The sequence below is a fragment of the Natrix helvetica genome (genome assembly GCF_964273705.1).
Source record: "Natrix helvetica genome assembly, chromosome: 4".
In the NCBI taxonomy this organism is placed as follows: domain Eukaryota; kingdom Metazoa; phylum Chordata; class Lepidosauria; order Squamata; family Natricidae; genus Natrix; species Natrix helvetica.
The window spans coordinates 80,310,773-80,323,877 of NC_138550.1; the positions used below are offsets into that span (position 1 = coordinate 80,310,773).

General features: G+C 37.9%; 1 long non-coding RNA gene across 3 annotated transcripts in view; it reads left to right on the forward strand.

Moving 5' to 3' along the window:
* The window catches only part of LOC309392304, a 114,252-nt gene that overhangs the window by 47,768 nt on the left and 53,379 nt on the right, over positions 1-13,105 (forward strand). For all 3 annotated transcript variants that reach the window (XR_014175417.1, XR_014175418.1, XR_014175419.1), the window contains one exon: positions 1,017-1,120. This is a non-coding gene — a long non-coding RNA (uncharacterized lncRNA). The remainder of the gene's footprint in view (positions 1-1,016; positions 1,121-13,105) is intronic.

Genomic DNA, 13,105 nt, shown 5'->3' on the forward strand with positions numbered 1-13,105 from the left:
CCATACTTCCCAATGAAGTTCATTTGACATGCCTCACCAGATGATATTGGTGTGATTATGTCATATGTCATGAAAGAGCACAATAAACAGCTAGCGTTCATGCATGATATTCACACAAAGCTACAGGGGAAATAAAGCACAAAAAGGGAAGCCCTAAATGTGATCTGGAGAATTATACATTTCAACCAGTACAATATTAGCAATTGTCAAAGGCTAATATCAACCTTCAATCCACAAAAAGGGGGCTCTACTTATAGAGCCTGCAATGGGAATAGTTCCTTGGAGGTCACATTTATAAAACAGAAGTTGAAAGGACATACAATCATGCAAATTTTTCCTCTATAAATTATACAGTATAAACATCTCCATCGATGGGATTTTTTTTAAATTTTCTTTTGCGGAGATTATTATTGTCATGATTCATGAAGCATAACAAGAACTATATCCCTCTCCAAATCACAGAAAACAAAGTTAACTCTTGAGAAACAGTGTCATTCAGCTACAGAATTTCCCTTTAAAATCTGCTTTTTCATTTCTTTTTTAGAGAAGTAAATATTGTAAGTTAAACAACAATCTTTCTGGAACCGAACAAGTTCTTCACTTGTGGTTAAATATCTGCCCATTCAGTCTTTTATAGTTTGAATATATTTAAATGTTGTATATATCTCAGGTAGCTCAGGTAGATGCTCAGTCATCCAAAATAGGCCTTGCACCCAATAGAATTCAGTTGCAGGAAGTTTGGGTGTCCTCAGGATGACAGTGCCCAACCCATATAGTGAAACAAGATATGGTTCTGGAACTTACACCATGGATTCATTCTGGGATGGAAGTTTTGCTAAGTTTCCACATCCAAGATTTCCTTAAGATAGATTGAGGGCATCTAAACTTATTTTCTGGCAATTACATTCTATTGGGTGCAAGGCCTATTCTGGACAACTGCTCCATTGCTTAGCCCCAGAAGGAGATATCTGTAAAGCTTCAACTAATCTTATTTATTTGTTTTCTTGCTTTCTTAGGTCTAGCTTAAAGGCTGCTTCTGTTGTAGGGAAATGACTAATAAAGAAGAGGCACAAAAAATATCCAAAACTGCTTCCACCGAATCTAGAGAGATATGGCAAAGGTAAGCAAAAGGAATGGTGATATAGGTGTTCTGCATTTGCTTTAGGGGAGTTTAGATCTCTTTTTGTTATGGATGGCCTTCTGTGCTGCAAGGGCAGGGACAAAGCAGTGGAAAAACAGGAGGAAAAATAGCAAGGCACTGAGAAGAAGATAAGGAAATAGCTCTATCCTGCAGGAAGGAAGATCTTCTACAGGGCCTACTACAGCAAGCAGAGACATTTAGTGGAAAAAGGCAGGGATTCTGGATCAGGGATTTACTGACTTTAATTTATATTTTACTTTTCATTAGCCAAAATCAGTATCAAAGCACGTTACTATTTTATCCCCAATAATCTGCTCTAGAATCCATAGCAAGAAAAGCAACCATCAGTTTGTGAAATAATAAAATGCTACTCGGTAGCAGGAGGAGGTATGTGAGTTCGGTCCAAAGTGAGGGAAAATGAGGGTACATATTCTGCAATATATTTTAAATTTCTGTCCCAAAACATGGGAAATACTGTCAAAGTTGGCTGGTTGGACATTTGAACATTTCTAATCATGTAAATAACAAAATCATTCAACTCTCCCCTTCCCCATCCCTAGACCTGATTTCAAAGGCCTTTCCCTCCTGAACCTATACCGATCTACCAAAAGCTAAGTTAAATCAGGTTCTGAGGGCTTACTCCCAAGATATTGACCCAGGGTTGCAGCTGTGTCCCTTTTGTTGGAGATGCAGGAAACAAAATATAAGAAAATGTAGCTCCAACTCTTCCCTATTAACAGTTTCCCAGAAGAATCTTAACATGACTCTCAAACAGGGAACCCTGTTCTCTTCACTTTCCTGCTTTATTCTATGAAAGCAAAACACAATCCACCTTTATTCAAAGGGGAAGCTGTATACAGGGGCTCTTGACTCACACAACTGGGATATTATAAAAGTAAGGTTTATTGTCTTGGCAGTGCATTTGCAGGGGTTGCTAAAAAGTGATGGCTTCAGTAAATTGCAAAATGTCTACAAATTGTCTCTAGATAGATGTGTCACTTTTTCTTAAAACTGTGAAAATGGTATATATTTGAAAAGAAAGCATTTGGAGGCACACACATTAACATTCTCGTTCTCCTACCTTCTCCTTTGGATCAGATGATCAGTTGATGGTTTCCTGAAATACGTCCATAAAAGCATGCATTGAAGGTCAGTCAGCACTGAGAATCTCATAATGTGATCAAGAAAGCTAATGTAGCAAATATGTAGAAATGCATAGCAACCTGACACTTTTTTTTGGTTTTGGATAGAGACAGTTGCCATTCTTCTACTTGCTCTGCATGATGGTTAAAATATTCACAATGAAATTAAAAATGAAATTCATGCAACCTTCATGTAAATTCATGTAATGAAGTAAAAATTTAAAAACTAGAAGCACTTGGGAAGCACATATATCTGACTCTTTACTCCCTTCCTGTTTTTAGTTCTATCTGTTAGTACTCTGTAAACAGCCCAGAAGTCATTGAATCTATGAGTGTTTTGCAGCCATCTGATTCAATTTGCTGCTTTGAAATTGACTCCTGCTTAGATTTGCAAATTTGCTTTGATGGGGTGATTTGATTGAAGTTTTATCAAATTGAAGTACACCTTTGAAACTTTGCAGAGTCCTTCCCTCTGATCCCCAGCCTTAATAAATTTTGGAGAAGTTACAAAAATTACAGAGACATGTTCAAAAAAGCAGGCTATAACTGCAAGTATTATTAGATAGGAACTGTCCTTGGCTTGATCTCTTTGTGCTTTCTTGATTGTCCATCTTGTCTGGTTCAGCAGGGACACTGCCAGGCTCATCAAGAAAATAATTTCGATCAATTCTCCATGCAGAGGTGAAAGCAGTAGGAAGACAAGGATCAAAGAGCACTTTACTGCTTTGCAAATTAGTTGCCTCCAGGTCCTGCTTCCTCCTCAGTATTCAGTGTGTAATTCTTCTTGGGTGCAGAGGTGCACTACAGTTTTGCTGGTATTAGTTACATGTACTGTCTAGCAAGCTAGGATTTAAAATGTTCCTGTGTTTTCTCCTTCAAAATAATATGCAAATGACTATACGGCATTTGAAATTATTTTGGTTTTCACTTGTGATTCTGTGGATATGACTAGTTACCAAATACATCAGTAGCTTTTTTTGTGCTATCAAGTCAATCAAAATGTTGCAATTTAAATGACATAAGAACATAAGATAACATAAAAATGACATAAGACAATAAACAGTCCAGCAGTCAATCTCATAGTGAACAAACTGTAATAGCTGTTTTGCATCTGTAATAGCTGTTTTGCACCTCTCTTTTGCAGTACTCTTTTTAAATTTGGATACTGTCCCCTTTGTAATCAAATTACTAGTCTACATAGACAGATTACCTATCTAGAATCTCTAATCTGTGCTCTCCAAGCAGAAATTAGGTGCCCAATTTGGCCATGCCACACTATGGAGATGCCAGACTATCAGCCCCCTCTACAGCAAAGATCCTGCAGGAGAAGAGCAGTCTGGACAACTGTGGGATCTGGCAGGGTGAGAGCTGTGAACCATAAACACAAAGCTTTTGCTGTGACCCAGCATAACAGATATAGCGCCCTTGCTGACCTTAATGGGGACACTAAAGAGACAGGTCAAGGTAGTTGTGCTAATGATGACTCAAATAAGCAGGGGATCGTGGTCCAAAATGAAGAACTTTCTTTGGAAAGGCGAAATGGGGACCCAGGTATCACACATCAGTCGCACAAGAAGATCAAGGTATGTAAAAAGAGAAGTCACCTTGTGGTTGATGATTCAATCGCAAGGGATGTAAATTTAGGAAACGATATGAAGGTTTTAAAAGAGGTCAGGTGTCTGCCAGGTGCTACTGCCAGCAGAGACAAGAGGCGTATTCTTAAGATAGTCAAGAATGCAAGTAAGGACTGTGACGTTGTTGCTATACATCTTGGCACAAATGATCTGTCCCAAAAAGATGTACTTTCTGTGAAAAATGATTTCCAGAGCTTGGGGTATGAACTTAGTAGGGTAGGTTGTAGACTTATCTTTTCAAAGGTTTTACCAGTATATAAGGAACAAAAAGGAAAGGGCCAGCATATGGCAGAGTTTAATGTGTGGCTAAAGGAGTGGTGTAAAAGGAAAGGCTTTGGTTTTATTAGTCATGATTCCTGCAGCTGGTCCAATGAAAAACTGTACAAAAGAGATGGTTTGCACCCATCCAAGAAAGGGACTGAGTTACTTGGCATTAAATTCACAGATTTTCTGGATAAACATTTAAACTGAACAGCGAGGACAGGGAATCAATTGATACAGAACATTTCTGTCCCCAGCAGGCTAAAACTCATAGAGTTATCAGTGCATGTAACATAGATGTTTGTGCGGGTAAGATTATCACTCCTGGTGTCAAGCAAAACCAAGCATTTAATAGTGAGCGCCATACCATGTGCATGAATCATACAAGTGGCAAGAAAATAGGGGCAGTCAGGCATAACACAGGTTATGTAGACAGTAAACACAGGGTCAATCAAAATGGACTCAAATGTCTATACACCAATGCACAGAGTATGAGGAATAAACAGGGTGAATTAGAAATTCAAGTAAATGAGGGCAGATATGATATTGTTGCCATTACAGAAACTTGGCGGGATGAAACCCACAAATGGAACATACAGCTAGAAGGATTTAAATTATTTAAAAGAAGTAGACCAAATAAAAGAGGAGGTGGAGTTGCACTATATATGAGAAATAACTACATCTCTACAGAAATAGAGCACAACAATGATGAGAACTAGCTTGAATGCATTTGGGTCAATATTAAAGATTGTGGGGGAAACAACATTGCCATAGGTCTATACTACAGGCTACCCAACCAAGCAGAGGAAGTAGATGAATTTTTTGCTAGTCAGCTAACTAAGGTATGTAGGAAGCACATCACAATAGTAATGGGGGATTTTAACTACCCTGACATCAACTGGGAAACAAACTCTGCACCAAGTGGAAGATCCAACAGGTTCCTAACGAACCTAGCAGACAACTTTGTTTCCCAAAAAGTAGAAAAGGGAACAAGGGGATCGGCCATATTAGACTTAATTCTCACTAACAGAGAGGAAATAATAGGAGGTGTTGAAGCCATAAAAACCCTGGGGGCAAGTGACCATGCAATATTGGAATTCAACATTATGCAAACACAAATAGTAGAACAAAGTCAAACTAGAGTCTTGGATTTTAAGAGAGCTAATTTCAATAGAGAGAGCTTGGGAAGAATTCCATGGATGAGAATCCTCAAGGGGAAAATAACTCAAGAATCTTGGGAAATTTTGAAAAATGAGATTACAAAAGCTCAGTCTAGCACAATACCAATGAAGAAGAAAAATGACAGCTCCCAAAAGAAACCAGCATGGCTGCATAAAGAATTCTCTGACAAATTGAAAGACAAAAAAGTTAAGTATAAAAAGTGAAAAGAGGGAGACATAACTAAGGCAGAATATCAGCAAATAGCCCGAGCCTTATATTATTATTATTATAATGTATATAATGCAAATTTTAGTACAAATTATTTCACATATTGTCTTCCTTTAGCAGGCCCATAATTATCAATAATTTAAAACTAATCAATCAATGATATGTCTGAGTATAGATTTGAACCTAGATTACTAAAATAATAAGTGCAATAATCTCTCAATTTGACAAAACCCACACAATATCAGAAATGGGAACTGCTTCTTTTCTGCTTTTTAATTTTTTAAAAAATTGTATTTAAAAGTTAAAATACAACTCCAATAAAAATGTGAAGCAAAATCAAACAAGACAAAAAGAAAGAAATAATAATAATTTCCAGAAAGCCCTATTCACTTCAATCATTGTCCCTGGTCCATCCAGAATCAAATACCCTTGAATGATTCTTAGTAATAAAACTTTTCCTTAAAATTAATACTGGGGTCTTTCCACATAATTGCATTTCCAAAGTCATAAATCTCTGTTATAGATACCTTCATATAATTATTTTTCAAACATTCTGTCATCTCTGTTCTTTTTAGATTCATAGCCCTTTCTACCTTATCTACCAAATCTGTAATTTTCCTGTAAGTTTCTCCTCCTCCAACTCTGTTGCAACAGATTAATTTCCAATCCATCTGACTGCAAATCTAATTCTGTTGTTGCCTGCATCTGAATAGCATCTTTAGGGTGATTTATAATTGTTGTTGCATTACTGAACTTATCTAAATTTTCAAAAAAAGCTTTTAAGGTAAGAAGCATTCTTCTTTCAAACACTTCCCTGAAAGCTTTTGTTGTTATCATTTTTAGTGTACTCCAAAAACACACAATTCACCTCAAGGACAATCTGTTCCAGTCAACTAACTGCAGGAGGAATTGAGATATTTTTTCCCAGCATAGAGAGTAAATAGAAGAGATAAAATGGAAAGTTCCTGCCTCTTTAAGAAGAAAAAAAGATCAGAGAAATTTTCAGAAATAAAATACAGTAAAATAGCAGAGTTTTTATAAAAAGTGGTAAAACAAAGTCCTTACTATAAGAGTCCAATGTAAATATGTTCACTTACACTATGTAACTAAACTCATTGAAAGAGAAAAAAGATAAGTATAAAAAGTGGAAAGAGGGGGACATAACTAAGGCAGAATATCAGCAAATAGCCTGAGCCTGTAAAGATGAAGTAAGGAAAGCTAAGGCTCACAATGAAGAAAGGCTTGCCACAAAAGTAAAAAATAACAAAAAAAGCTTCTTCCAACATGTTAAAAACAAGAAAAAGGTTAAGGAAACAATTGGTCCATTGCTGGGAGAAAGTGGCAAGAAGGTGACAAGCAACAGGGAGAAAGCAGAACTATTTAACTCATGTTTTGCATCTGTCTTTACACAAAGGGATAAAACAGTCCAACCTATCAAAAACAGCACCACAAAAATCAGATTAGGAACAAAAATTGAAATAGGGAAGAAAATGGTAAGTGAGCATCTGTCTTCCCTAGATGAGTTCAAATCACCAGGACCGGACGGATTACACCCCAGGGTTCCGAAGGAACTGGCAGATGAGATCTCAGAACCACTGAACTATATCTTTCAGAGATCCTGGAGCACAGGGGAACTGCCAGAGGACTGGAAAAGAGCTGATGTGGTTCCCATCTTCCAAAAAGGAAAAAAAATAGATCCAGGAAACTATATACCTATCAGCCTGACCTCAATACCAGGAAAGATTCTGGAAAAGATAATCAAGCAAAGAATTAGCGAACACCTAGAGGTAAACAAAGTAATAGCCAAAAGCCAACATGGGTTTGTCAAAAACAGATCATGCCAGACTAATCTTATTGCATTCTTTGACAAAGTGACAAAATTAGTGGACCAAGGAATACCGTTGATATAGTTTACTTGGACTTCAGGAAAGCATTTGATAAAGTAGACCATAATCTATTACTAGATAAAGTAGAAGAATGTGGTTTGGCCAGCATCATCACCAGATGGATTCGTAACTGGCTGACCAAGAGCACTCAATGTGTAGTTCTCAATGGGACTGCATCTTCATGGAGGGAAGTGTGCAGTGGAGTACCCCAAGGCTCTGTTTTGGGCCCAGTACTCTTCAACATCTTCATCAATGATTTGGATGAGGGAATAAATGGGGAACTCGTCAAATTTGCAGATGACACCAAGCTGGCAGGAATAGCCAACGCTCCAGAAGGATCTTGACAAACTTGAACATTGGGCACTATCTAATAAAATGAAATTCAATGGTGAAAAGAGTAAGGTTCTACATTTAGGCAATAAAAACGAAATGTACAGGTACAGTATAGGTGGTACCTTGCTCAACAGTAGTAACTGTGAAAGGGATCTTGGAGTCCTAGTGGACAACCATTTAAACATGAGCCAGCAGTGTGCAGCAGCTGCCAAAAAAGCCAACACAGTTCTAGGCTACATAAACAGAGGGATAGAATCAAGATCACATGAAGTGTTAATACCACTTTATAATGCCTTAGTAAGGCCACACTTATAATACTGCATTCAGTTTTGGTCACCACGATGTAGAAAAGATGTGGAGACTCTAGAAAGAGTGCAGAGAAGAGCAACAAAGATGATTAGGGGACTGGAGACTAAAACATATGAAGAACTGTTGCAGGAATTGGGTATGTCTAGTTTAATAGAAAGAAGGACTAGGGGAGACATGCTAGCAGTGTTCCAATATCTCAGGGGTTGCCATAAAGAAGAGGGAGTCAAACTATTCTCCAAGGCACCTGAGGGCAGAACAAAAAGCAATGGGTGGAAACTAATCAAGGAGAGAAGCAACTTAGAACTGAGGAGAAACTTCCTGACAGAACAATTAATCAGTGTAACAGCTTGCCTCCAGAAGTTGTGAATGCCCCAACACTGGAAGTCTTTAAGAAGATGTTGGATAGCCATTTGTCTGGAACGGTATAGGGTTTCCTGCCTAGGCAGGAGGTTGGACTAGAAGACCTCCAAGGTCCCTTCCAACTCTGCTATTGTATTGTAAACAACTGCCTAGGTAAGCTCCCCAGGGCTTCAGAAACTGTTACATTACAATCAAGGCAGTGGTGGGTTTCAATTTTTTTTAGAACCTATTCTATAGGTGTGGCCTGTTTTGGGGGACTGGCTTGGTGGTCATGTGACCAGGTGGAGTAGCTTGGCAGTCATGTGACTGAATGGCAGTAGCTTGGCAGTCATGTGACTGGGTGGGAGTGGCCAAGTTGATGTCACTGAATTCTTTGCTCCAAAGAATGACCTACAAAAAGAAGATATAAAAAAAGGAAATTTATTATTTTGTGCACTTACTACTTAAATAAGAATACAATAAGTACACAAAACAATAAAACAGCTACTTACAGAGGAATGTGGCTGTCCTTGCTGGTCTTCTACATTACTGATCACCTTACATACACACTTCCAATCCCTCTGCTTCTTTCCTCTTCCTGGATTCACTCAGACATTTTTAAAATCCACAGCCTGTACACAGCACACACACTGGATTCACTCAGATATTTTTAAAAGAGTGGAAGGGTGTGTGTGTGTATGTGTGTGCACAGACTCTGAGTTTTAAAAAGGTCTGAGTGAATCCAGGAAGAGGGAAGAGGCAGAGGGGCTGGAAGTGTGTGTTCCTATGGTATCTTCCAGCTCCTCTGCCTCTTCCCTCTTCTTGAATTCACTCAGATGTTTTTAAAACCCACAGCTTGTGCACACGCACACACTCTTCCAGCATCCCCTCTACCTCTTCCCTCTTCCCCAGCATCCCGTCTCCACCAGCCACTCACCAGTTCTTTCTTCTTCTGGTTCTTCTTCTGAGAACTTTTCAGCAGCATGGTGTGGATGGGCAGGGCGAGTGAAAGAGCGAACGAGGGGAGGGAGTGTTCCGGTACAGGGCCTCCTGATCAACGGGTACGGGAAGACATGCTAAATTTCACCATCTGGTACTGCCATACCGGTCCGTACTGGTTGAAAACCACCCCTGAATCAAGGCTACTTATCCACACGAGTGTCATGAATTGGTCCAACCCCACCCCTTTTTTTTAAGCCAGACAAGCTGATAGCAGAACCTCATTTTGTGGTACAAAATTCCACAGTTGAATTAGATATGTTTTATCTGGCATGATTCCTCCAGGATTTAATTTCATCAGGCAATCTGAGGTTCTAATATTTTGGAAAGGGAAAATAGCTTCTGCTTGTCCACTTCACCCACACCATGCATAATTTTGTACATATCAAACATATCTCCTCTCATTTCTCTTCTTTCTACATTGAAACTCTCTAAATTTTGCTATCTTTCTCCACAGGGAAGCTGCTTCAGCTTCTCAACTGCCTTCCCCTGAACCTTCTCCAGTTCCACTATATCTTTTTTTGAGGTGTGGCAACAGAACTATACACAATACTCTATACTATTAACAAATAAATAATCACCCATATCAACAAGTGAATCTGGATGGCATCACTAGATGTGATCACACTATTTATTTAAATAAGGGCATTATGATATTGTCATATCTGTTTTCTGTACTATTTCTCACATATTATCCTTAATATGTTGTGTTTTTTTTACATCAGATATACACTATGTTGACATCTCTACTGCACTGTTTATATTATTACTCCAATATCTCTTTCATCAGTCACTGCTGACTCTGATCACATTGCTTATTTAAGTATAAGTGATAAAGAAAAGATTATAATGTTTTCAAAGACTTCTCTTTTCTTTGCTCTTTTCCATTGTCAAAACTGCTATCCTTGAGATGATTCTGCTCTTCGTTTGTAGAAAAGCACTATACTAGTGAAATTCTGTGAATCGATGCCACAATTTAACATCCCCATTTTTCTATCACCCCCCTCAGTTAGATGTATTGAGCAACTGTGAAACACTGGAAATGATTCTTGTAACAAACCCATTATTTATGCATGAAAATTGGTTGTTATTCTGGATAGTGTTAAAGATTCTTTGGGGGCATTATTTTTATTCAGGGGAAAGTTGAACTCCGCTATTGTAGATGAGACTTGGAGACCATTGAAAGGAAAAAAAAACACTTCTTTCAGGTGCAGATGCAAGAGGATTTTCAGAGGACAATGTTTGCTGAAGAGGACAGAAGAAACAGTGTTGCATGAAAGTCACTTACTCATATGCAGTGATGCTACATCAAAAATGCACACACTTGTACTGAATAGCAAACTGCCTAAAATTGGTGAGAAGTGCCAAAGAAATCTACTAGTTGATGGTGTCTTTCTAACTTCAGCTTGGAAACAAACTTTCCTTGCTGGTATTTCCCTTCCTTGCTTACAACTCATATCTACAGTTTAATCTTGCCTTTAATATAGTATTCAACCCTCTTGTTTCTTGACAACAATTCCTACAATTCCTTGCTATTGTTTGGGTTTGCTAAACATGATGAGCTTTGGAAGTACAAACATCTGCAGGAAATTAGCATTGCCTTCCCCTATCATCCTTAAAGCTCCTATACCTTGGCTCAGATGACCATTTTTGTTCAGTTGTGTTTGATTCTCGGAGAATGCCTGGATGAGTCCCTGCAGTTTTCTTGCAAAAGATTTTCAGAATTGGTTTGTCTTTGCCTCCTTTACTGGGGTTGAAAGTATCTGGCATCATGCCCAAGGTAAAAATAGAACATAGCCTCCTGGTTTTCTAGCCTAATGCCGTAATCACTACACCAAACTGGTCAGTTGGTGGCAGCAAATAGAAAAATTATTTTCTATATCTATCTGCTGCCATCTAACAGTAGTCAAGTTTCAGCGTTCATAGCCAGATGTGGTAATTCTACATAGCTCTTTTACTCTGCTCTAGAAAAAAGAGCAGTTCATGTTCATTTCACCAGTCCCATTCTTATTAGGAGAATCATCCTTGTAGTATAAAAGATTGCTAAACATGAGCTAGTCATAGCACTCCGTGAAGGCTTATTGAGAAATGTAAGAGAAGAAGAGACAAAAGTAACCAGGAAGGTATGAAATGAACTTAGAAAGCCAACAAAATTTAAATAGCATATATTAGCTATTTGAGCAGTATCACAGGCTTTAGTAAATTTCCAAAGTGAAATATTCTTTAGTTTTTCACTACTTGCTTCCAGAAGAAAAAAAATGGAATTATCTGTACATAAAAATAAATTCTGGCTTGTTGGCAGAGGTCAACTTTCTTTTTTTTAAAAGTAGTTTGAGGAGCTATATTTAATTAATCCATTCATTTCCTTCTCTTAAGTTACTCTGGGCTAGATAATAAAACTGGGTTGAGTAGCTTGTGGAGAAGTGGTCCTCTCAAGTTTCTTTTTCTGGCCCATAAAGCCCTCTCCGTTGAACATTGCTGAAAACTGATGGCAAAATTTACTGCCATTTTGTCTTGAGAAACAGATGAAATAGGTCTATGATGATAAAAATAAAGCTCCCAAATTCCCCTGAAAACAAACTTCAGTTATATGTATGACAAAGCCCAAAGTTAATTACAGTCCTTACAATCTTATACATTGTTATGAGTTTCAGTTAAAACTGACTTTTGGCTAGCTTTGGTATTGACAAGTGAAGAAGTTTAACATCAGCATTTGCTCTAAAACATAAGGTTTAAGATATTTTTTAAGATTATTTCTGATTCAGGAAGACACAGTTCAGAATATATCATACCCTTAATACCCAGTAAGCCTGGACATATCATCACATTCCCATGAATGTAAACAGTAACAATTTTCTTCCCCCTCCCGATCAATTTAAATTGTACAATGCATTTTGCTGTCTTTCTGCATTCTGCTGGAGGGCTGTTACTTTCCCCAAGCAGTGAGGAGTGTCACATTTCAAACATTGGAGAGACATCCGCAGGTATCTGAAGACTCACCTGTCACTCTCTTCCGGTGATGAAACACTGCATCAGCTTTCTTAGGCTACTAGCCAGCAGTCAGCTAGCGGCAAAACAATAGCATAAACAATATATCTTTCAAACTAAGCATTTAAATTAATGCCAGGCTGCTAACAGACACCTTCTGTCCTGCTGCTCCAATATTTGAATAGCAAAATAATGGGACTACTAGTGAGGGATGCCTTTGCTATTTATTTAAAGTACTTGAAGCACATACTTCAACTTTGAGAGAATAGTTTGAGTGTAATTCTTATTTTGTAAATACAAAGATTTCTGACAGATCATTTGTTTCATTTCAATTTATCTCTTCAAGATTATTAATAATGTACAGCCAGCAGAGCTCTTACTCTGATGACCTTCTTGCACACCTATAAACATATTAAAATTTAAAGGGCACAATATGAACTTCAATATAGTATCTTATGGGAGAATCACAAGTTGATGTTCATAAAGTTGAACATAAAGTTGACTGAATGTGCTATCAGTAAATATGTTTATCGAGGGTGCTCAAGCAATCTCATTTTCAAGGTGAAAGTAATGGAATCTGATTTGAAACAAAGTCTCTGAGTCAGATTCTGGGGACTTCTTCAAGTAGATTTCTAGAAGACTAGAGCAGTAGTCTAACCTTGCCTTCTCCTGATGTGTTTGATT